General features: G+C 38.5%; 1 long non-coding RNA gene across 1 annotated transcript in view; it reads right to left on the reverse strand.

The window, feature by feature from the left end:
- The window catches only part of LOC144195838 (uncharacterized), a 97529-nt gene that overhangs the window by 69709 nt on the left and 1048 nt on the right, over window positions 1–26772 (reverse strand). The gene's annotated exons all lie outside the window — the stretch shown is intronic.

Raw genomic sequence — 26772 nt, forward strand, 5'->3', positions numbered from 1 at the left:
AAAATGACTGCCATGCCCTCCCTGAAAGAAAGGTCTATCCTCAGAGTTTAGGTAGCACAAGAGGTCGGCGACTAAACTGGAAAAGGAAGATAATCCAGGGTTAAAGAGGGTCATGGTGTTGACTGAAACTTCGCACGAGGAGTGGACTTTTTAGATGTAGCATCTTCATTAATAGCTGCACCTGGATCCGAGAGCAACCCTTTGGGAAAACCTCTCATGGTCACCAAGAACGTGGACTGCCAACTGGGCCATTAAATCTGTCTCCAACCTGTCGCCCTATACGTATGCATCCTTCCTCTTTGTTCTGTGCCTTCTTTTGTTCAAAATCACAATTATTATTCCAGGCAAGACCGGGAAAGGGTGAGGTAGGATTGGGAGTCTAGTGGGATGACTTTTTCTTTTGCTTATTCGGGCCATGGCCAGAGTCATGATGCATGTTTATATAGTTTTCCTCTTCCTCGTGTTTGTTTTTTTTTCAATTTATTGGAAGTCTTGGATCTGATGTTGCAAAACTCAAGTTTTGTAGGCATTTTTGAGAATTTTTGGGAAAGCATAAGACCAAAAACTGTTTTTTTTATATATTTAAGCAATGCAAAAAGAACTGCTTAATAGTGGGTGGAAGAAAATGTTGGTATAAACGTCTTTTTTCCACAACTTTGAACTTTTTCGATTTTGCATAAGTAGCAAAAATGTATATCCTTGAAACGCTTGTATGTAAACTTTTGAGCAACTTTGAGATTTTTGGGAAAGCATAAGACCACCACTCAAAAACTCGACCTTACCAAAAACAGTTTATTTATTTATTTAAGCAATACAAAAATAACTTCTTAATAGTAGGTGGAAAAATCCTGGTGTAAACATCATTTTTCCGCAAAACTTTGAACTTTTTCGACTTTGCATAAGTAGCAAAAATTGATATCCTTGAAACGATTCTATGTAAACTTCAAAGCCTGTCTGGAAGTCATCTTTCTCTTTAGTTCAATATTTATCATATTGTGGAATTCAGCAAAAACATAAGCTATTTTTATACGTTATATTGAATTATTTAATTGGCGCTCCGGTAGGATTGTTTCCTGGAAGGCCATATGTGCTTCAGCGTCTGTTTACACCATAGAGGGATACAACTCAGTAATTTAGAACAGCCTAGCCTAGGCCTACCAAGGCATCGTGCAGCTGTTTTGCGCACTGACCAGCTTGACTCTGTTATTGTTACTGGTAGCACTACCACATTTAAGTGTGACAGCATACAATTTGTAACAATAAGAGCAAATTAGCTCCATGGCATCGTTGTACGGCCACGTAATTTCTCGGTGAGCATACCACCGAGGCTCTCGAATAGCCAAGCAACGATGCTGTACCCAAAACACACGTGAGTGCCCCAAACACAGTTAGTCTCATATTTCAAGCCTTGTGGTCTCTCCTAAATATATATCGTAGTACACATCGGGCTATGTGTCACTACTGTTTACAGGAAAGTGATTTATGGGGCTTTTTGCAAAGAGAAGGAAAGAGTTTAAGAGAGAAGGTCAAGTCAAAAAACGCTTTTAAATAAGCAGTAAAATGCATTAATGAGGATTTTCATTCATCTTTGACAATAAGGCATGACAATATTGCATTTAGTTTTGTATATTGGTGAAGGCGGCTTCATAATGAAGTTATTTTGTGGATTTTTTTAGATAGAAAAACTCAGAAAATATGCATAGTGCATTGCTAATAAAATAGATGAGATGTCTATGTTCTAATTTTTTTTTTTCATGACACACTGTGTTGGTTAACTGGTAGACTATTTTCACTTATTTTCAAATGTACCTACAGTATATTTGTTGAGGAAATCCTTGCAAATGTGCACATTTGTTCTGTATTGTCAAAACATGGTGACATTTTGAGTGAATATGTCACGAGGGCGGCATGGTGGCACATTGTTGGAAGAGATAAAGGAGAGAGATGATAATCTTTTGCCGAGGGGGGGGGGGGGGGGGGAAATCTCAATTCATCGCATCACAGCAAACTGTAATGCTTTAGACGTGACAGATGTAACCTGAGCTTTTTTGTAAGTAGAAAGAAATAGAACCAAAAATCTCTCTTAATTTTAGATTAAAGTCATTCTGCAAATGCTGCTTTTAAATGTAAATTTGTTTATCAGGAATGCAAAACATTACATTTTTTTTTTTTTTTTTTTTACTGAATGGGAAAACCATCTAAATTAAAATTATTGTGAATTCGAAAAAAAATCGGATATTCTTATTTGTGAAACACAAATCGATTTCTCACTCTATATTATAATCACTGTGTGATTGTGTTCCATTGTGTTCTACCAAACATGCTATCAAGATGCCAATTTGGGTTCCAAATACGCATTTGATGGAGGTCAACTAGTAAGAGGAGCAATATGAGCCACATGCGCCTTGTTGCAGTCACAGACCACATCAAGCAGAGGAAATTTAGGGTGAGAGAAGGAGCAGGTCAGCAATTCAATCCAGATATGTCCACATTTAAACAATCAGCGGAAAGTGTCCGAGACTCAAATGCCAAGTGACTGACCGACCACCCATAGACACCTTGTGTTCTCATAAAAATATCAGTATATTTAAAATTGAAAAAAAAATGAGCCAAAGAGACTGAACAAACTGTTAGGCTGCTTTCTCAGTAAGATAAACAAATAAAAACAACTCATATCAAACAATGGGTTTACCAACTATAGTGGATTGAAAACGACTTTAAAGGGTCTCTTCTATTGAAGCAAGTTTTTCCAACTCCAATGTACTAATCCCACTGCCTTGATCCACAACTTCACCTCTTCCCACACACACATCCAGTCTTATATCCCAGTAGGAAAGTCCCTCTGTGGCCAAGCATTCCTTTTTAACATGATATGCTTGTGAATCACCCCCAGAGTTGTGTTGCTGCTCAACTAATGAACACAGGACCCACAGACAGAGCTGTCCATGGCTTGCCATGCTCAATGGTTGCATCAGAAAACAGGATCCAGCTGCCCAGCAGCCTGTCATTACAAGAGGGAGAAAGAAAAAAAGAAACCTCCTCAAATGCCTTCTAGTTGCCCCTCAACCCATGTCATCCCCTGACCACATCTCACATGGGTCCATTAGGCCTTGTGCATGCATCCCTTGGTTGGGATCTATCTTGGTAACCTGCCTTCATCTGCAGTTCTGCAGCCTATGTCAAAAAACCCAGTCAATATCACAACCGAAGTGGAATGTCAGTTTATTTTAGTGAGTTTTGATGGATACGTTGTTTGCTTGCATTCACTGTATATTTACAATACAGTCCACCACAGCATATTACATCCATTTTTAGTTTTTTAGTCATTTTTACAAATATAAGATGCTCAAATATACACATTTCCAACTCATGAGTAGTTTTCTCCCCACAAAAACTATGTTTTTAGCTATCAAACTAGATTTAAGGGTAGACTAAATGTATCCAACCATGTCTATATGGAGAAACTGGGATACAAGAGTCGCATAGCATAGCATGGGAAATGGTCCACCAGCTCAGATAGGGACCAATGACATTTAAAGAGGCAGACAAAACATAGCATACACGTAAACCCACGTGTATGCACACATGCCCACCTGATACCAGCATCAGGGTAGAGTGACTATCTGAGGAGCTGAGTGCAAAGTAAACAACAGTCACTGACAATGTACCTCACATGAAACTCGTCTGGGAAGTCGGCTTATGCGTCTTTGTGAGTGTGTGTACATTAATAGTGTGTTAACTTCGGGAATGAGTATAAGACGACATTTTTTTGCAGTCAAAGGTACAAATAGATACATTGTTCCTGTTTGTGGGTATATCTGCTTTTGATTTAAGCCAGACTTTAAAAAAAAAGCACCATCAAACATTGCATAGGAAATGATAACTTAACTCCACCCATTTACAATAAAGGATTTTTTTTTTGTGGTGGGCAATGTTTTACAAATAATCCATGGCCAAAATGTTAACAAATACTTCCGTCAGAGTATCCTGTGGTCTGGCAATGCAAAGCATAAGAGCTTACGAGCTTTTGTTGTGGCCTCGGATATTCAAGACGATTTTCGAGGAGGCCGGGTGGGGGGGCATGTGAAAAATGTTTGTTGCCATAAAGCAAGTCCAATTGGTATTAATGGTGTGGCATGCACTTGAGGCCACAGGAAATGTGTGTATGCTTGTGTGGCTGTGCATGCATGTGCATAAGAGAGTGTGTTTGGTTTAAGTCAGTCAGACACACTTGTTTCCCAGAAGGATGGATCTGATGGAGGCCACAGGGCAGGCGGCAGACAGATTCATCAGAGTCATTGGCTTGGGGTGTCCAGTATCCCAGAGTGCAGTGCAGCTGCCAGGCCTGTAGTGGTAGCCATGATGGGCTCCAGGTGGACTGGATGAGATGGGTTTAGGACCCGTGTTTCGTAATGTTAGTCCTATTTTACTGCCATTGTACATACTCCCCAGTATTATATAAAATGACATGATCCCCCAATATAACTTGCAAATGGGCTGTAATAAATGAGTTGAATTAAGTTAGTACCAAGATAAAAATGGTTGCCCGAAACCAATAGCAGACACACCACAAGCTATTTAGCATTTTAAAATATTATTTCAATCCTTGAAAGTTATTATGCTGGAAATGATAGGGAATAATAAATACAAAATGATGAAAATATTTTTCCACTGACATTTTAACAATGCACAGCTAAAATGTTTATGCTTATTTTATTTGTACATTGTTGAAATGTCAGTGGAAAGTATTTTCATAATTTTGTATTTATTATAAAATATTTAACTTTCCAATGCATAAATACTTCAAAAAATGTACTGCATGGGAATATGATCATATAAGCTACTGAAATATGTTAAAACAGTTATTTTTATTATTTTTAAAAACAATGCTGACATCAATAACTTATTTTTTGACTATTGCATCTGAATATAAAAGCCAATCCCGAATCTCTAAAGAAAACCTTACGCACAGACCACACTCTAAATTTCAGATGCAAAACTAAAACAGTAAACTATACAACCAAATCACATTAAACCCTCATAAAAATGAATGAGTGAATAAATACAGCAGAGGTAAACAGATGTGTGTCATGTTTTGAATCGTTAAAATCCGGCATCATTTGAATCACGCTTTCTAGCGTAGTGAAAATAAAGGCGTCTTGACTTAAACCTCAGAATCCCCGCTTGGATTGTAAATCCACTGAAGGCGCTGTGACTTGACCCCTGTGAACCCATGACCAAAAACACATTGGTCATTTATTTCTCAGCAGTCATGTCCAATTCACGCCTTGCTCTTCTAGGAAGAAATCAGCTGCATAGCTCAAATATTTCTGGCTTGGGCAACATGAATCCAAACACAAATTCCCTAAGCGCTAAAATGAAATCTTCAGTTTAAATCCAAGAATCTTGAAAAATCTTTTATAGTCTTAAATACCCTCCCCACAATACAAAGAGTATAGTTACATGGAGTGCTAGAAAAGCCCAAAAAATAACTCAAAAAGCTCATAATGGATTTTTGTCTGTCTTTCCTCTGACTTCAGGAAGCTTGTTAAACTCTGAAATTTGTGACAAGTTTGATTTAGAGTTGTTTGGACTAAAATGGCACAAGTTGCTCTCAGCAATCCATCAAATCAACCTGAAGCCTGTTATTTTTTTTCTTCAACTGACATGCATTGTAGAGTTAAAATGTGAAACCTATAAACAAACATACTTTACCTTGCAGACAACTTACAGTGCAAGATCTTCCTAACATAAAAGCTTCTGAGTAGCCATGTACACACAATAGAACAGTCAGATCACCAATAGATGTCCATCAAGGGAATTCCGTAATAAATGTAATAATATTCTGTGTGGGAAATAATCCAATATTTTTTTTCTCTGTCTCTCCCAGAAATCCAACAACATTGCAATGTCAAACCGCAAACATCTTACAAGGAGTTTGCAACTGGCTTTATATAAACAGTTTTCCTACAGTAAATGGCATTACTACAAGTATTTTAACGAATAACTCCATATTTAAATCTCCCTAGCAACAAATTTACTGAGCATAATGAGTGCATTTTTTATTAAAGCATGTAAAATGTATGCTATTGACCTAAAATTAATGCAACTAGCGTTTAAAAATATTTTTTAAAACCACTACACCACCACAAGGCACATTTCAACAACATATCATTTTTCCAACTTCTTGCACCTCCGCAAAGTATTTTTTTTGTATAAAAATATTGTTAATGGTAGATTATGTACACAAAAAAAGTAGGATAAAGAAAATCTTAGTGTTAAAAAAATACCACACCAAGTCTGACAGTAGTTTCAGGCACACAGCCTCAGATCTACGAAACACATTCATAAATACGTTGCATACTTTTTACTTAAATTGCATCACTTTGACCTGCAAGTTGATATAAATTTTAACTACTATGACAAACTTGCACCAGATCGACATTCCGTATTTCTATGATTTATGTCCCAGTGTGGGTTAAAGCTAAACCTGTTCATTTGAGCAGAAAAAAATGTGTACGGATACTTTTGTAAGCGGTTTCCATCATATATGTTGTGTCAGCCTAATTCCTTACCACCGCTTGGTGTCTTTGACTTAGAGTCAGATTCCTGCCTGGCTCATAAATACTGTCATTACAGATGATTTATGCCTAACTGTAAACCAATAAATGAACCTGTTAAAGCAGATTGCAAGTTTTTTTTAAAGACAGACAAATTACTGCAATATTATCCAATCAGCTGCTGAAAGATGATGAAACAGACACAAGAGTAAAATGTCACGACTTCTGTAATCTAATATTTATATCATTCACAAAATATGAATTCTGGAAGGAAACAAAAGATGTTCCAAAAAAAAAAAGAATTATTATCAGCATGGCCCTCAACAGATTTTCAACTTGTGAGTTTAAATGTGTGCAAATGTAAAAATGGAATAATGTCATACACCAAAAGAAAAATATGTATCACAACTAATAGAAATAATCAATTGGGGAGGCATTACAGATTTGAAAGATATTATATTTCACTCTTAAAATAATAATTGTATAGTTTCTGAGTCAATTCACCTGTGCTGAGACCAAATCTATGGAAAAATAAATAAAATAAATAAATCAGAATTAGCTCCTAAATTGTCCAAACTCTAGAACCAAATTGAATCTCAAATAAAACAGTTAAACAGTCCTACTGTGCAAATGTCATTCATTGCCTGTTTGACTGGTATATGTAATTATATTCAAATAGAATAGAATTCCGTCAGTTAAACTGGTATGGTCAAAAACCACTGGGAAGAACAATTGCAAACCATAACATGTCAGTATACTAACTGAAATCAAAGTGACTGTGCAATTGCCCCTTAGCGTCAGTATTACGCTGTCAGTAAATCCAGCTCATGTTTTATGGTTGGACTGTTGAACCTGACTAGACATGTTTTACAAGAACTAAAGCTTATTCATTCTTACATTTATTACGCTACTTTTGCTTTTGTTGTCAGTGTTATTGTCAGATGTCCAAAATGGAACATAAAAAAATCTCAAGCATTTGATTCTTTGTTGGTTATGGTAATTCTCCAGGTGTTTTAAGCATGGCAATACTCTTAGTGCCAGCATCATGCCAGGCCTTTTGTACCATTTTGGGAAATAACTTCAATTTAACACCACTTAGAAATATTCATACAGGAATAGAATTGATTATTAACAGAATATTCAACTTCCATCTTTGTTGAATTTCCACTGAGGCGGACCAATTTTCCCAACAAGGAGTTCTTATTTAACTTCTACTTAAAAAACGATTAAATTAAATTTCACGTTATGTCCATTTAACTGTTCAATCAATTGGCTAGTGCAGACGTGGGCAAAGTTTTGGGCCCGGGGGCCACATTGACTTAAAAAATTTGACAGATGGGCCGGGTCAGATACAAGACACAAGATACAATACAAATAAAAAAGTGCATCCGTTAAAAGTACATATGAAACGTAAACAGAAAAAAGGGACTAAAGTATTAACATACTCATGACTCATCATTAAGGTGAAAAGTATAAAGTACAAAGTAAAGTAAAAAGGAATGTATTAAGAAATATTAAAATGTAATTTAATAAACGATAGAGGGTGCTGTAAAACACAAAAAACAAATACCACTACTGCCACTGGCTTCCGCGTGAAAAAAGAAAACATTTCAACAACGTCGGCGGGCCGGATTAAAAGGCCTAGCGGGCCATATGTGGACCGCAGGCCGTAGTTTGCCCATGCCTGGCCTAGTGTGTGCTCACCTTTATTTGAGCTCAGAAAGGACCAAGCCTAACATTTCTTCTATGGTATTTGTTAGTTTTTCTTGCTCAAAACCCTCCATCATATTTGCAAGCAGTCATCTAAAGCAGCTGTGTAAACAAATATCCTTACTAAATATCTTTTCTCATTAAACACAATGAGCAAACATTGTACGGTGACGAAGACATTATACAAAGTGTGTACTTTAGGTCTACTTTTAAAAATAGTAGATTCCCTAAACTAAGGAATTGAGAAGGTATCAAAGATGGCACGGCACCCAGCAGGTTAGATACTGGCAACCATCCAAAAGTCATGAGTCACATTTCACAGACAGCAGATGGTGCGATAACTCAGCTCCTTGTTAACTTTGGCAAGAAGTACATTCTCTTGCTGGAACCCATCCCACCCGTTCGTCCATGTTCCTCCTATGATACATCCAACACCACCAGAGGCATATCATCATAAAAACGGAGTCATAAATTGCGGGAAAAAAAGTTTACTCGCACGGACAATACCAAGACTGCCAGTTATTTTTAGACCGAGTCAAATAAGAGACCTTTAAACTGTCCTAAACTGTTAACAAGGTTCTCAACACCGAAAGTGATAAACGCAATGACGGCAATCAAATCTTTCACTCCTTTCCTTAAAACGACATCGCCTCTTCTCTTTAGACGGGCAAATTCATCGTCTTGAATAACCATTGTGCTGCAGGCCTATAGGCATTCCAGAAAAGACTACAAATAGCCATTACCACCTGTGTTATAAATCACGCATACAGTGTAGTGTCACCGGCTCGTTTCGTACATTCCAGATGACACTCGTGACTTGGTCTTGAGCAACTTCCTCAATCTATCATTGCTGTCAGAAGAGTAGCCTGGCTTTGTTCAGATTAATTACACTCTTGCCTGTAGGAACTGTCACTCACAGTCGGATGAGGTCCACACGATTGCTATCATGTGAACGAGAATGAATGACTGCAACGTCGTTAGTCGACTTAGCAAATATTCCAATAAACATTAAGACAAAGATACGGCAATGAAACCAGAAAATCATTTTCTGTCCTCAGGCGAATCTTCAAATTTCCAGAAAAAAAGGGAGCCGTTGTTTATAAAGTAAGATATGAAACAAATACATTTCCTCTTAAGACCAGGGTTGGGCAAACTTTTCGGCCCGGGGGCCATATTGACTCTAAAAATTTGACAGATGGGCCGGAGTCAGCACAAGATACGATACATATAAAAAAGTGCATCCGTTAACAGTACATATGAAACATAAACAGAAAAAAAAGGACAAAGTATTAACATACTCATTACTCATCATTAAAGTAAAAAGTATAAAGTACTAAGTCAAGTAAAAAGGAATATATCAAGAAATATTAAAATGTAATTTAAAAAAAAGATAGAAGGGGCTGTAAAACACTAAAAACAAAGTTAAAAATTTTTAAAATTGGACAACGTCGGCTGGCCGGATTAAAAAACCTAATGGGCCAGATGTGGCCCGCAAGCCGTAGTTTCCCCATGCCTGTCTTAGACAATATGGAGCTATGATCACGTTGGATAAATCTTGTGAAGATCTCAGGGAAAAGTTGCAGAGTTACAGTAATGTGTTTAGACTGGCATAATACACATCTGACCAAGAGATTCCTGGAGGCGCATTTCAAAGCTCATAAACTAAATATTCCCGCTTTTCTTCCTTCTCCCTGTCATGCAGAAGATGTTGGGTTGGTCCAAAATGAACACATTACTACAATAAACATCCATTGTTTTTGTGCGTGTGTGTGTGTGTGTATGTTTTGGCTTGGAAAAGTCCATAAAGTCAGTTCTTGTGACCATGCGCAACAGAAACACTTGGCTGTGTACCAATGAGAGAAAACGAAGCAAAAGAATCCACCTTCTGTTTTGTTGCCTCTCCCCATTTTTACATTTTATATTTTGCTAAGCCGTGACATTCCGGTTTAAACTAACAATGACACACATTGAGGGAAAATAACACCGTCAGTATCCTTCGAAAGATAATCTAGGTCATATTACGTACGAAAGTACTGTTGGCATTGTTATCAAACTCTACAATTAAATTCCTTGTACTTTTTAAAAGCGACTGGCTCTGCAAGATTTTCATTTACGGGGATTCTCCCATCCAGTTTACTGACACACCCCAACATGTAAAAAAAAAAAAAAAAAAAAGTTATTCAATGACAATAGCGGTTAACTGGAAATCTTGAACAATACCATTACTATGGAATAAGGTCATCTAAGTTGTCTTAAGTAGAAAAGTGGTGCTGAAGTCAGCATCAAATTCACCTATCATAATTCCACGACTATAAGGCGCACCACATTATAAGGCGCACCGTCAATGAATGACACATTTTAATTTTTTGCCATATATACTATATATAGCACACTGGATTATAAGTCGCCCTGTCTATTTTGGAGAATATTTAAGACTTTTAAGTGCGCCTTATAGTCGGTAATTGAAAGCACAGTAAAATTACTCCTCACTATTTATACTCTGTTCACTCACACACAAAACGTTTATGGACCACGACTTAAATCATAACCCAAAATCATAAAAGCTTAGGTCAAGGGCCATCCTAATCTGTACATCATAACTGTAAAGCACCACATTAAACTAAAAGCCTGGATTCAGACCTTCATACTTATGCATAGACAGACAAAGCCAGGAGATTTGACAAAAATAAGTCGACAACAATGCCTAACTGTCTTGGTAAAGATCCTCTTTTAGAGTCATGGGACTCCAAAACTCCTGATCCATATCTTCTCCTCATCCAATCAACAAAGGATGCAAAGCTGCACATGCAAAGGCATTTTTTTAAAGTTCCATACCACTAGTGGTTGTAATATTACAATATTCTTCTTGAGTGGCCTATTGCTTGAAAACAACTTTCCAGTCGAGCAATTCTAGCATTAACATGTCATTCTACTTTGATGAGCTCCATATGAATAAATAACAATCAAGTCTATGATCAGAGAAATTAAATCATAAGAATTTCATGGCTCACTTAGTGTGACGTAGTACAATATGGTGGTCCACTTTAAGGAAAACAAATAGTCAAATACACAGAGTTGGAGGCTGCAGGTTTGATGGAAATCGCCTGGGCAAAACGTGTATATTGGAACTGTAGAATCCGAGATTTTCAGTTGTTTATTTATTTTAGGGGAGATTACAGGAATATTTTTCATTGCAGATCTTTGAGCATGATGATTGGACATGTGCAAGGCCAGGTTACTGCTTGGTCACTGGTTAGAAGGCTCCATATTTAGTAAATATTGCACTGATAATGGTAGTTTATAGTCTTAAAATTACTTCTTTTCTGGTAGAAACACATTTATGTCATTCTGCATCTGCAAAATAGAGAGCAAGCCCCTCCCACATTTTCACAGTTGACTGTCAAGTTCCAGGTCACTCAAGCTGCAGGGGGACATCCATCTTACTTCTTGACACACATCACCGATGAAAAATGAGACAAACGAGATTTCCACATAAAGAGTTTGACAGGCGACTTGCACCCCGCCAACGCATGCGCGTGCTTTTGGCTCGCCCCAAAAAGAACTGAGTTTTTTTAAGCAATGCTTCAATGACCAGCCCAGTCATGACAGTATTTAGCCAAACAGAAGTTAAAGATCAACTTCATTTTTATGCCCAGTTCAAACGATTTTTATTTTCATGAGGCATCTCCACTGGTCAAACGAAGACCTGGGATAGAGTCATCAGGATTTTACGATGACTCTAGTTTCATCTCACCCCCCCCTGCTGCTCGACCCTTTCATCAAGTCACACAGTTGTTGGTTTAACTCAGACCCCTCTCAGCAAGCCTCAGCACAGGGGAGGATCCCAAGGCCAAGCAGAATTTGGCCAGAGAATGAGGAAAATCTTTTCATCGAGGACCGCCTACCTCCAGTCATGCATCCCCCCCAACCTCCAAAGTCTTTCCTATGCCTGCAAAACCTGCAGGGCAAGACCCAGAAAACAGTCTACTGTAAATATACCCTATGCAATGAAGGCCAAACATTAAAAAAAAAAACTAAAATATATGGAGCCACAGGCATTGTGGAGGTTTTTACAACATTTATCTTAAGTGCTGCTGTAGCACATCACACACGGGGAGACAATGACACGCGCTATTAAAATGCACACTCACTTCGCAGTGGGTGGGCTCGAAGGACCATTGCATAGCGAAGAGGCAATTACCATATAGGTCAAAATTGAACATATCTGGTTTATACATTTAACACAACTGTTTAAAAAGAGCACTCAGAGTTGAAGTAGCGCCACGTGTATATTTTCTATACTTTTTTTGTGCTTCTGTGTGTATGTCAATATACCCAACTCTAAGAGAGGGTGTCAAAAGTACTCCAAATCTTGTCCATGTTTGTGTCAAGTTTTCAAATAGGGATTAAAAACAACTAACTCCACAAAGAAAGTCCGGAGCTCTGAACCCTTGATCTCAGAACTGTGAAGCGGATATTCTACCCACTGATCCAACGTACTGCCCTTTGTAAAATGGCTAAAACCAGATTTTTTTTTTTTTGGGCCAAGAAATGATTTGATACTTCAGAAATTTCAACCACGTATCACATAATGAGCCTGACTTAAGGGCAGACAGTAAGAAAACAAGCGTCACGACAGGACGCTATGAGGTTTAGAGACCCTTTAATACGATTGTAACAGTCTAAGCCTGACAGAGTCACTCGAGTGTGTGGCCATGGTGCTGGGAGATAACATATCCTTCATCATCTTATTACAGGGGCTTACAAGAAGGATGAAAATGCATAGATACGCTTTGTAAAGAGTGATCACCAATGGATTGTTGGTAATCAGGGTTGGATATCATACATGTACAGTACAGTGCTTTTCATTGGTAGGCAGCTGTCGATGTTTGGAACAGTGGCTGATCTCAAAGATCGTACACGGTCAGGTGTAGCCATCAATCAAAACTCTGGCTACCACTCAGCAGCTTAGCAAATAGCCTTTAAGCACTCATCCAAATCTGCTATGGATATCAGAGTTAGTCTGGGTTCTACATCTGAATCATTATTTCAAAACAGTACAGTCTAGATCAGCAAATTTACATTTCAGTTCACATATCTATTGCTTACAAAGTAGCCTGTACCCCATTGACCGGTAAACTCTCAGCTCAAACATTGATGTTTTATTAGGAGTTGGCAGAAAAAGATGTAATCATTCTTGGCTGTGCGGCTTAAAATGCTTGTCGCTATAAAAAAAAAAGGCAGGCAGGAAAGCCCAGGAGGCAATACGTCAATTCTTTGAGTGTTTTGGAAAATGGCCAACAGGTGATTTTTCACACCACGCATGCCACAACACACCTTAGACTCAGGAACAAGAAGGAAAGATCAAGGTCTGAATTATGGTATTGAAATATAACCCTGCTGTTATTTTTATTTCATTCGTCTACTGAGCGTGAAACTTGTTACAAAAAAAAAACGAGGGGGAAACCCAAGGTTCATTCCATGAGGGCTCCTTTGATACTTTATGCTTCCGATCTGTAAAAATTTTACACTCTTCACATAAATGTGAGCCCTAAAATTCATAAAAAAGGAAGTGTCTCAATCAATGAAGATTTATATATTTCTTCAAAAACATTTTGCAGTCAGTGCAGAAATTTCCCTGAAGGAGAAATATGATTGTATCAGTTTTTATCAGTGCAAAGATATTTCAAAGCATGAGATCATAGTGTGTGCATTATACATAATCTGCTGGATCTTGTTGAGTCTGAATTTTAGATGACATCATTGATGGGAAAGACACAATTTGTCAGTATTAGTTACACGTCGAACATTTCCTACGACACGCAGAAGCAAAAAAAATGAGTAAGAGCTTTTCGGCACACTGTAGAAGCAGAACATCCCTCAACCTCTCTACTAAAATAATAGATTAAAACAGTCATATTTCAGTGACTGAAGGACAGTTTTGTTTAATACTCTTAAGATGGATACAATAGAAGCATACAAACATCACCCAGCCACCTATACAATCCATATTTCTATAAATTACACTGATGTTATCATTTAAGATTGCGTACTGATGATGCAATCACAAGTTATTAAATTAAGGATTATCCAAACACTGAAATTCTTATCTACTTGTCCTGTGGTGTGCCCATTTCTTTGAACTACGTGTTAAAGACTAGACAAACTCCATCCGTCCAATCATTTCTCATCCACTCAAAGACTATGCAGCTGTCCAAGCTTCCTTCCAGGTCAAAAGGGAAAGTCCTAATGACCATCTTACTTCAGACTACCACCTGTCTGCCCTGTCTTAGCCCGAGACTGGTAAAGAAAATAGAGAATTCAATAAAGTGAGATTAGAGCCACGAGGCTTGTTTCTGTTTAGCATACCCAAGTCATTTTTTACTCCTTAATTAATTAACGCCATAAATATATTTGATTCTACAGCCAAACCATTGCATTTGCCACGATGTTTACCCAAAGTTAAATGTCACTGTCCTTCTAATTTGCTTAGATTTGCCAAAGATCACTGAACAATGTCAAAGTCAGAGATTTAATCTTTTATAAAACGGCACAACGCCCAACAAAGATAAGTTTGTTGTGTCGTAGATTTAATCTAGACCGTATGTGTTCAACATGTGATGTAAGCAGTCCTACTAATACCTACTAATACTTCAAGTCTGGTATCAGACTCACCTCTGCATGACTTACAATTAACTGCAGTTGTTAATGGGCTTAAGTAGAATTTAGTTTGTAAAATGATCCTACAATTAGGATTTAACTTTGCATTAATGGAGGCCCTGTTTCTAAAAGGTCACGAGGCAGAAAAGGGCATCTTTGAAGGACTGCCAGGCCTAGATAGACCTCCAGAGATGTTGAGGGCCAGATGGAGGGGGAGTTTGAAGTAGAACATAGAGAGGGGAGCCCCTGCCAACAGGCTTCCCCTCAACCCTCTAGGGTTATGCAGGACACCAGTTTAACCAAGAGGAAGCCAGATGAGACCCAGCGGAGCAGTAAATCTCAAATGCAGATACTTAAGGAGATTCCACTGCAGGAAAATTGGACATTTTCGGAGCCGAAAACACAACCTTTTCCAGCCACATATCATGACCGGATTCTCTTTTCACATATTTCTTTTTGAGAGATTGGAGACTCGTTGTCGGTGGTTGTTTTTGGACATATGTTTCCTGCCTTGAAAATCCTGGAGCAAAATTAAAATGTTTTCTATTATTGTCTAATGCAAAGAGGCAATTAAGGGTTCATTTTGACCAAGAACTCTTCAATAACAGACATTCACTAGGAACACAAGTACTTCACTTTTAGTTTGACAAAGCTTATGTACCAAAAGAAAAAACCTAGCAATTTTCTCATGCTTAAAGCAGTTTTAAAAAAAATGCACGTCCAACTCTCCCTCACTTACTATAACTCACCAGCACTTGTCAGGTTGTTCCAGATAACAAGGACAGGGTGATTCATAGACCGAGGTCTTACTATAAATTACCTCAAGTGCTAATAGCTGAAAATGGTCTTATTGCCACAGAGGAACGTCCAACACAAAACACAATTTAAAATTTCCACTCACTACACATTTGGTACAGATAAAAATTCACACTTCCCTAAAATAATTAGTAATTAACGCCAAAATTTGCTTAACTTTCCTTAAAATCTCATTAACATGACCTTCCACCCTTCCTTTAGATTTTCACTGTACTTGGGTCTGCTTCCAAATTCCCAAATCATACACGTGAATTATGTTATTATGGAAATAAGGGTTGAAGTTTGCGATCTTTTTGGTCTGAATCTGGCACATGTAAAAAAGATGTTTGTTTTACTTTGAGTATGAAAGCCTAAGTTCCTGACAGGTATATTTATAACACATAAAGGATTATTTAAATCTACGATAAATAGGGGTCTTAGATGCCAGATGCTTGTTACATTAATGAAATGCTGTCAAGTTTGCTGATGATCTTGATTACCAGAATAAAATTCTTACTAAAGAATAAAATGGATGTGTGGGTATGTTTCTTATTTGCCTTGTGGTTGGCTAAAAATTCAGTTTAAAGTTAAAGTCACAGACTATGCTTTTTTTCATATGCAATTCACAACTGTGAGACAGACATATCAGATTATATATGTATTTATTTTACATATGATAAGTTGGCCAAATACCATATCAAGTTTTACAGCTCTGATGTGGCCATTATTATTGTATGATTGTCAGTGTGTAAATAAGGCTTGACACAACAGCACAAAGAGTTGCAGCTGTTCCGAAGGAGGGTGTTGGGCTAAGTTCCTGCGTGTCAATGCATTTTTAGCAAGACTCTTCATCTTTGATTGCACCTACAGACTTGTAAAAATTTCCATGACTCAAAAACGACTGTCTGTGTATCATATAAAGTGAATCTGTCAATCATTCTAAGGATTTGACTTGGATCTGAAATGGACTAAAAGCCCCTATATTCACTAATTCCTGTCAGACCAACCCTCATGAGCTTACCACACCTTGATGAATAACTTTACTTACAGGTGAACACACACCACTAGACAGGGAAAAGTGCGCACAACAAATAGAAGCCATTTTTTTTCTTTTGAGTCCCCAAAATTTTGATATAAGCTTGAACTCAGTTATTTTTTCTGGTTTTGACAAGCCGTGGTCAAGTCCTTGTCTCAATCGTAACAATAAACATTACTCTTTTAAGACTAAGGGTGGTATCTCTCATAATTTTACATTTAATGATGCAACAGCAAAATGGAACAGATTTATTAAGCTATTCCTTTTTGACCACTTGCATCAGGACAATGGCTACCAAACAAATTATATTATTCAACTTCAAAATAAAGGCTGCATTAAGGGAATTGTGTTGGTTACATTTTCGGCATGTTGAAGATCTGTTTTCGCAGAGGAATGAATACCAATCCAAATGCTTCATTGTGTATGGATTTGGTTTGAAAATATGTACACTTAACACTTCTACATAGATCTCATTGGAATATACATTAACAATAAACAGAATCCAAGCAGGTTAAAAATAAGCTAAGAATAGATGAGAATTTGACGCTCTAAGGATCAGGAAAATTGCCAAATAAGCTACACCATTGTTTAAGATACATATTTAAAACTGAGGGAGTAAAATGGTTTGTCATTTGAACTATAGAAACATGTATTACATGTATTATATTGCATGAGGAAAAGGCAGGTAATGTTATTTTAAGTGTGTCAAGTCTTAGTGAAGCCTGCTGACTGGCATTGTAAGGGCCTTGAAAGTTTTGATGCTCAATCTGCATTGTACATGTGCTCTAGAAACACATCAAGTCCTTTGAGCATACAACATGACATCACAATATAAAAGACGATAACAAAGGTGGAGGACAAGAGAGTAAAGATAAGTAACTTTTTGTATTAGGAAAGAAAATGCACTAATGGCTTGTGAAAATCCCACAGGATGAGGTTGTGAATGAGCCGCTATGTGTGCGAGGGATAGTAAAGTGGCACATAATGCCTGGGAATAAGCCCGTAATCTAAGGTATCAAATTCAGTCTGCTGGTTAAAGGCCATCCGCATAGTGAATAGGCTCTTTGTTGAGCTTGTGGCCAACAGCCTCATTTGCATGTCGTGATAAACGTTGTTTACCCTGGACATACAGCTCTGTGAAGTGGTAGGTAAACGCTGTGTGAATGATAGATTTACCGCCTCACGGGCAAGCATGCAGTTCTGTAGCGAGTACGAATAGAGTGAGCCAGGCTTCAGTTATGCAAACATAAGTTTCACAGTTCAAGAGACGCAAACACATATGTTCAGAGGAGCTATTTTATGCAACGGGAAAGGGACAGAACATTAAGAAACAAGAGCCAATCTCCTGGTTGCAAATTTATAATCATATACTGTACCTATAATGTCCAACACTCATATTTTCCAATAACTGCAACCACAACACACAACGTACTGATTTGATAAACACGTAGATATGAGCCTGGACTCTTGTAAATTAGAGCGGTTGATGCAGTCGAGTACGTTAACAGAAGAGGCTTATGCGTGATTGAAAAATGAGAAATAACTTCTCTATGCAGGTCGGAAAGGCTAAGGGACGGAAACCCAAGGCCAGAGGAATCATTCGCAGGTCAGCAAACATGAAAACATGAAATTGGCTAAAAACAATGTTATGATATGTGACATACAGGTGGTGCTTCTGCATGGCACAAACAAAGTTTGTTTACTGTCGACATTTCCATGGGTTCAACACTGTTCCGTGAAGCCACCACACATCTCCACAAAACATCCATATGGGCGCACCTAAGAAAATTTTAAACCCACTCAGATTCACAGCTGACTGCAGACACAAAAGAGAGCAAAATACACACAGACACTCGCTTGCACAAGTCGAAACTCTTCCATTTCTACAATGCCCAGTGCAAGATCCGCATCAATGACAAACTCACAGACAAAACTAAACTTCTGCGTTTCAAGAAGTCAAAGGCAACTAGGCAATAATCTAATGTATTTTCATTGACAGTCCAAAGCAGTTTTGATTGCAAAAATCAGTTTAGCTAATTCAAGGGTGCGAAAACGATTCCACAAAGGGTCGCACTGGGTCCTGGTCTTTGTCCTAACCGACCCAAGTCCCAACAGCTTAACCAATGAGCTCTCTTCTAAAATAAGTAGCACCTAACTTCAATCAATTGATTACACTTGCAAAAAATACCCTCTTGTTCAGTTTGATTAAAAACCTTGGCGTCCTTTGAGTCCCAATTTGACACCCCTTTACTAAATGTTTTACCATGTCTACTTTGTCACTAAAAAAATCTGTTTTTACCGACTCTATTCCGTGACTTTTGCCGCCTAAACCCTCGCTTTATGTGTTCGCAATAATATAGACATACACGCAACGGACTAGACATGATTTAACCGATTTTGACAGAAGTTTGATTGGTGTCTCAGCCACTGGGTGGGCTGACCTAAAGTGTCCCCAAGGTCTCGTTCCAGGTAGAAAGACAGACAGCCGCCTGGAATTGGAATGCACCTCCTCTGCATCCCTTTCTAAGACAGCTCCACCCCCTTTCTTGACACTCTGCACGCAGACCCACACACGCGTCCTCGACCTTGTTCTTCCAATGAGGAGTCACACATTCTCACATTTGCCCCATCTTTAGCTTTGCGTGGATTTTTGTTTTTTTTGTGATGATTTAGCACACATTTCGGCCTTCTGGCTTATTTTGGGAGCGAATTTGCAGAATGACATCAGCTCTGGATGACTGAAAGTAGGTCAAACTGCCGAGCAATGTAGGCCAGGAAAAATAGAAAGTGGGATAAATCCCCTAAGTGAGGGAGACGGAGAAGGAAAAGTCAAGTAGCCAAAGATGAAGCAGTATTGAAGCAAAATAAATTAAATTAACCTGAATGACTAAATAGGAGCTCACTATTATGAGGAAAAACAACTCCTTTGATATCTAAACATCATATCTAATTGCGCATTGATAATATTAATATCTAGTTAATGTAATGTGTATTAATTATGTGTCAATACCCCCCCCCCCCCAAAATCTCTCTTCATAGATATAGAAATATCAATAACAACACATTTTTTTGGGAAAACTAGGACTACAAAAGCATAAAAATTGTTTATTTTTCTTCTTTTTAAACACGTACATTATTTTTTTTATTTTTATTTTAGGCTGATATAACTGTGAATCCATTATCCTTCAATTTAAAGCACACACATTTATTTAAGTTAGCAAATACTTCATATGATGAAAGCCTACACACATGAAATGCTTACGGACCATTCTGAGCATTATCATATAACGAAATTTGAGTTGACCTCTAACTGTACATAAAAACTAACCATTCTATTGCTGCCAAGTATTTGTCAACCATGTGGCATTTTTCCACTTTTAAATTGAAATGAATATCATGGATAAGCCTTCAGAAGTAACCTGAACCCTGTTTACTTACCCTAATGCAAACAGTCACAAACATGCGCAGTGCCACGCACACACACACACACACACACACACACACACACACACACACACACACACACACACACACACACACACACACACACACACACTTTCCTATGTGAGTGACACTCCCACACACACACACGCATGGATACACACACTCTTTCCTACGTGAGTGACACTCACGGCTGTTACTAGAAAATGGGGGTGTACAGTGTCTAGTGATGGTGGGTAACTTTGGTGTGGTAATAACAAATAATCCATGTCTGCAGTAATGCAGTAATGAGCTGATTTGGAAGATTAAATGTAAACTCTCTACGATAAAGGGCACATATATTTTTAACGCAACTGTCTAACAGTTTTTATTTAAAATGTTATATGGTCAGATCAAATGTTTATTGTTAATTGTTGGGAACCTATTCTATATAGCCATGTCACACTTGGAGTACATTAGGGTACATTTTTAATTAGTTTGTTGGCAGTCTGTCTGGTAAAATTGAGATCTTGCTAATGTTTTATTAATTTTAAGAAAAAAGTGTGTTCGAAATCATAGAAAAACTTTTTGAGTTGCTGTTGAAAGGTAAAACTACATCATTGTTGTAGACAACATTTGTGAAATAAAAGGACAGGAATTGATTACTTCTTACTCAGTTCCGAACTAGGTTGAATCAGGTGTGTACACATTTCCAGTCTAAAAATCAACCACAAAAATTCTGAATACATTTTTTTCCACTTATGAAGGTGCACCAAAGTAGTTATTTAAAATCTTCAAGCTTTTGTTGTTCCAAACTAACCAATCCATCGTCTGCTACACTTTGTACATTATCCATGTTGTTCCAGTCCTACTTAATTCTACTCTCTGATGACATGTAATTATTATTATCACAATTCTTCAACGCAAAACTTAAGTCCAACAACACTTGCCCTAAAACTCATTAGAAAAAGCGTCCTAATATTCTGATCAGTCTACTATAAATCCATCAATGTGATTGCCTGCGTTCATGTTTCCTTAAACGCGCTACCACCCACCGAGAAACGTCAGTTAAATATTTCAAGGCAGAGAAGCGATGAAGTGTCCAGAGGGGGGGTACGACGTGCCATCTGAAGCGCCCCATGCGCGCCGACCGAGCATTTGTTACGGACGCAGGCAGACATCTGATCTTGCACTAAGCAGCTTCTGAAGCGACGCGCCATCACAGTTCACCCGAAACAGAAGCTTCCAGTCAATTGACCGCTTAGTGTCACTTGCCATTTTCAATGCTGTCCTCTCCCAGTATAAATGAATATTATGTAAAAATAACATAATTCATGAATGAGCGTGAAAGCAGTGATATAGTGTTATATCTTGGGTTGTGGCATTCTGTCAGAGAGGCAAAGGTTGCACTTTGGCCTTCTAATAATGGGCCAAATTGTTCCTAGTACCCACTTTTCCCTCTGCCTTTACACAAGCAAACCACAAAGGGGTGCTACAGCTTTTTGCAAAGCCTGTATAAATAATATATATATATATATATATATATATACACATCATCCTGCTCCATCACTGAAACCTGAAGCAAGAAATCGAGCAAACCTATGTGTACAGTCTTATTATGAAGATAGCCGTTAAATCGTCTGTATTACCTCAATTTATGTATTCATTGTTCTAAAGTGTATTTCCCAGTTAGGTAATCATGAGTCATTATTACTGGAATTTTCAAACAGTGTCGATGATAACAAATGCAAGTTGAAAACAGTTTGCTTGTTTTTTGTAAAATTCTATAGAAAATTGCCTTTAATTTCCACAAATGCTTGAAAATATTTCATTACACAATTTTTACAGCCCTTTTCCTTTTTAGTTCATATGAATACACACATGAAAAGTACTATATATAGTATTTGACAACAGAAAAATATCCAGACTGAAAGTAATGTGCCAAAAATGCCACCGAATTACCAAACCAATAATATAAATTAACAATATTGATAATTTTGATAAGCAACATTATTGTGAACAAATATTTAATAATACCCAATGAGTGTCTTGAGTATTTTCATTTTTTAGGTGGGAAAAGGATAGTCAAGGGACCGTTTCCATTATGCAAAAGCCACCTAATCTCCGGACCTTTTGTTTTCCTTGGTTTTTCTCAAATGTTGTTCGCCACCTCAAGAGCAAGCTAATGGATGCCGATGGAGGAAGTGTTTGACATTGCGGACACAGCAGTGCTTGTTTTAGAGGAGCCGGTCATGTGCTCTGGCCCCCCGAATGTGACCCGGACCCCCCAGCCAACTGGAGGAGGTTTCAGGAACTGTCCGCTCTGGGGGAACTGAGTGTCAGTTTAGGCCCCCAGTGAACACAAGTCAACATGCCTTAATCCCTGAATCACCTAGAGTTACACTTTCGAGTCTGCAATTAGCTAAACGGACCCCCCCTTAAAACGCGCCTTCTCGGCTCACTCTTTCTCCGCCTTGACACGGAGCGCCGAGCTGGGACGGGTTCCGTTCGCTAACGTCCGTGCTGGGATTAGCCGAGTGCGGGTCTCGGTGGCAGAGCGCCTTCTTGGCCACATGCGCCCTCATCTTTCACTGTCACCGAGTTGGGCAGGAAGAGATCAAAACAAACATGTGGTGGCAGGGACTGACAAACATGATGAATCGCAGTAATCAGCTTTTAGGCAACCCACAATGCACTCTGCTAGGGTGAGGCTACAAAGTCTGCGAGGACAAGACACACACACACACACGGTTGAATGACACTTGCGTGAACTAGTGCAGGCCTGCAAACCGAGAGAACTAAAATCGGGGATTTTCTTTGGTTTTTGCAGCTCATTACTAAGGTCTAAGTACTGTTGAAACCAGCTCTCAAAATTATATTCATGAGAGAGAGATTAATATCTAAGTACTGTTTAATATCTATGTACTGTTTAATATATAAGCACTGTTTAATATCTAAGTACTCTTTAATATTTAAGCACTGTTTAATATCTAAGTACTGTTGAAACCAGCTCTCAAAATTATATTATTGAGAGAGAATTTAATATCTAAATATCTACTGTTTTCAACAGTAATTAGATATTAAACAGTACTTAGATATTAAACTCTCGCTCGTGAATTGAATTTTGGGAGCTGGTTTCAACAGCAAACTCTCTGTCACCATTTGACCGGCAACTAAAAGGGACCAAAAGACCGGCGACCAAACGTCCGAGCACCTGAACAGTCAGTGATTGCATTCAGACTGCAAAAAAGTCAAAAATCGTTGTGGTACAAAAGTTCAAAAGTCATTTTTTTGGGAATACCCAGAGAAAACCCAAACAGGCACAGGCATGCATTCTCCACACAGTATCAACCCACCAGAGATTAAATCCTCAAGGCAGATGTGGTAACCATTTTCCACATGCACCCTCCATTTTTTAATTCCTCCATTAAAATGAATACATTCCACCATAATCTGGTAATCAAGTCATATTTTGAAATGTTGTATTCATATTACAAAATGTCATTTGTTATTTCCCGCCCTGCTTGCCCATCAAACAATGGAGCGCACGATTCCTTCTCAAAGGAAATTGTGTGTCCTTGTACTAACGTTATCATCAAGCTTTAAGATCCTTACGATGATGAGGGTATGCATTCCAAATTTGGTACTGACTCCATCCTGCACATTGTTTGCCTCCTCTGAGACTTCCTGCTCAGAAGAGGAGCCACCAAAGGACCAAAAAGTGCCACCCCATCCCCTCAAAACCATAAAAAAAGTTCTTTCCTGCCACATTTCAAGTAACGTGGTCTTCAAAATCAAATCCTTGCATCATCATAATCCCTTAATTTCTCTGTTTGGCTTTAGGGCGGGGCTTCTAATGGAAACTAGCGACGTCCTGCTACTTTAAATAGACAGATGTCACTCGGAAAATTCTCACGAAATGTCTTCAGCGTTTCAAACTGAAGATTATGTCAATTCTAAACGTTTACTTAAGCCGACCAATGGAATCCAGTCAGCAATAAAATCTGGCATATTCTGACGCTGGCATGATTTTAAAGGAAATATTCACTCGCTGGAGTACTTGGAAGGAAACTTATGAGTTCTAGCCACCTTTCTGACTTGGCTACATTTAACACCATTTGGAAAAGGAGGGAGAGAGGGAGCCAGTTTAATGGATATGTACTCGATTATGCGGCCTCCGCTGGCATGTGACCGGGGGTCTGAAGTTCAAGTTCACAAAAGAAGAGGCTGGAGTAGAATGAACAAGCCGGGATTGGATCGGGGAAAGATAGACAGGGCCCGAGTGATTGAGGAATCGCGGCGTGGTAGAACTTGACGGGGGTTGAGAGACGCGAGTGGGAGGCGGAGAACAGGGGGGGTCCAAACCCGGACTCCCCTCGGCCAGAAACAACAAGCGAACCTTCTCATATTCAAATAAATAGCAGGTCAGTAGGGAACAGATAAGAAGGAAAGAGCAAGACCCCGGGTTAGCTTCTTTTCTTCCGATAATCTATTTAGGATCGGCCACCAAGTGCAAAACAGGCGGCGACGTAGTTGGAAATCATCACAGACGCCGCCCTTCCATTTCAAAGCCGAGTTTAAGCCGGACAAAAGGCCGTCGGATCCGAGCCGGCCAAGAAGAAAGGCCCCTAATTAATTGGGGGGGAGATCATAGAGCCCCCCCCCCCCCCCCCCCCCCCCGAGCCCACAGCGTTAGGCCTTTTTGTGGCAGGAATGCCAGCTATTTACCGGCGTTCCGATCGGGCTGCGGAAAGACACGAGGTGATGACGTGAAGTAGATAGGAAAAGGATACTTTTCAAAAGCTAAAAGCTTGCCGGTTTTAAAACAAAGAGGCAGAGGGGAAAGAGAAGGACTGATTTTGAAAAGTGATCTCACTCAAAGAATCCCCCTCCCTTTCCTAACACAGCAACCAATGCCTAATAAAAGGTGCTTTATTCGGATTTAAAAGTCGGATGAGTCCAAGTCTGGTTTTGTATTGGTACCTCACTTTTTAAGAATAGAGAGTGTTGGTCCAAGTGTGATATGGGGGAACAGGGGCTGTTGAAGGGCACCATTGGCAGCTGTCAGGCACGTATATATACTACATGTGGAAAGAGGACCCGGCCCACAACCTCCAAAAAACAAACATACAAATCTGCAAAAGGGGAATGTTAACGTTTGGTGCTTTTTTTGATTCATTTTGCCGTGAGCTTGATAAATTGAAGGGAAGGACAGGTTGGAGCAGGGGTGGGCAAACTTTTTGGCCAGGGGGATACATTGACTTTAAAAATGTGACAGATGGGCGGGTTCAGCACAAGATACGATACATATAAAAAAGTGCATCCGTTAACAGTACATATGAAACATAAACAGGAAAAAAGGACTAAAGTATTAACATACTCATCACTCATTATTAAAGTAAAAAGTATAAAGTACAAAGTAAAGTAAAAAGGAATGTATTAAGAAATACTATAATGTATTTTTAAAAATGATAGAAGGGCTGTAAAACTCAAAAACAAATAAGAGTGGGCAGAGCTACTGCCAATGGCTTCCGCGTTACAGCGCCATCTTAGAAAAAAAAACATTTGGACAATGTCGGCGGGCCGGATTAAAAAGCCTAACAGGCCTGTATGTGGCCCGCAGGCCGTAGTTTGGATTGGAGGAATTTACAATGAACAGACTATAATTTTGAGTGTTGCTCATCAAAATCAAAAATATAGACACTCGCATGTTATAATAAAAGGATATTAAAAGAGAATATGTGTGGGAATGTGCAAAAAGGCACTAGGGAATGATGATTTTCACCTTTGCTCCGCCATTGTGTTCATTCCCATTGTGTTTTTTTGTACATGTACTTTTATGATGACCCCCAAAAATACAAAGAGAACGAGTTGAACAGGAAAGGTATCTTTATATGCCAACGAGGAAATGGGTTTCAGGCCTTTTTTTCCACGTTTCATTTCATTTTTTCCACAGAAATGACGAAAAATTGCGTTGCTAAACAGGATGGGCGTGCACCAATGCGTTTCCATCTAAAATTACAATTATAATACGATAATTTGTGATTTTATTTAAAAATCTGACTGTAAAGCATTCATCGATCATTAGATATTTACTTTTAACATTATTAACATTTAATGTATGCGCATCCATATTTTTTAAATGTTTTTTTAAGTAAGGAATTAAGAAATTAGCCTTAACTATTGCAAAACCAAAATTCTATGTACATTTTTTGTGTTAAATTGTTGATATAATTCTTATTACTTTAATTATTACTTGACCTTCTTTGATGGTGAATTAAAAAGTTATTAAACAGCCACGGATGAAAGACATCTGTCACTAGAGATTTGAAAGAGAAAACATTTTCTTTTGCCGATTAGAGTTTTTGAAAGGAATTGTGCTGTCAATGCAGATATTTCCACGCAGCATACCTGCGTGTATTTCATCCATCCCCACCGAGTGAGGGGACACCCCAGGACCTCTTCTGTCAGCGGTCAACTGTTCACTTCCTCTCTTGCTAATTCTGGGATGTGGACTAATATTTGGATAGGGTAAGGTTATATACAGGGGTGGACTAGAAGCAAAAAAAACTAACTAAAAACCCCCAAAAA

Source organism: Stigmatopora nigra, chromosome 4 (assembly GCF_051989575.1).
Source record: "Stigmatopora nigra isolate UIUO_SnigA chromosome 4, RoL_Snig_1.1, whole genome shotgun sequence".
NCBI classification, from domain to species: domain Eukaryota; kingdom Metazoa; phylum Chordata; class Actinopteri; order Syngnathiformes; family Syngnathidae; genus Stigmatopora; species Stigmatopora nigra.